We start from the raw sequence: 426 nt of genomic DNA on the forward strand, positions 1-426 counted from the left end.
TTGAAGTTCATTAACGGGCTGACCTTAAAGGTCGGAAACAAGCAAAACAGAACAAACAAATTCTAAAAGCTATCTCCGAAACTGAATATACTACTCAATCACGTCTCCACACTTCAAAAAGATATCCATAACGGCAGTGACCAAGAATATCGGAACTAACCAAAGCTCAAAGCTCACTAACAAACCCAATACGCCTATAAATCTGACCCCTCTAATTCAGAAAGGCTCAGGTTCCAAACTTACTTCTAGTTATTACTCTTTACTCATTTATTATTTACCTACTTACTTGAGCATTGGAGTGCTTTGTGCAGGTACTCCCACCGCCGTGTTTCAGAGAACCAAGGCCAAACTCATACCCACACTTGGACGACGTATAGTTCGACCACATATCCAAGAGTTCACTTCAGAGTCGTCGACCTTGGTCAG

The sequence above is a fragment of the Arachis duranensis genome, chromosome 6 (genome assembly GCF_000817695.3).
Source record: "Arachis duranensis cultivar V14167 chromosome 6, aradu.V14167.gnm2.J7QH, whole genome shotgun sequence".
Lineage (NCBI taxonomy): Eukaryota > Viridiplantae > Streptophyta > Magnoliopsida > Fabales > Fabaceae > Arachis > Arachis duranensis.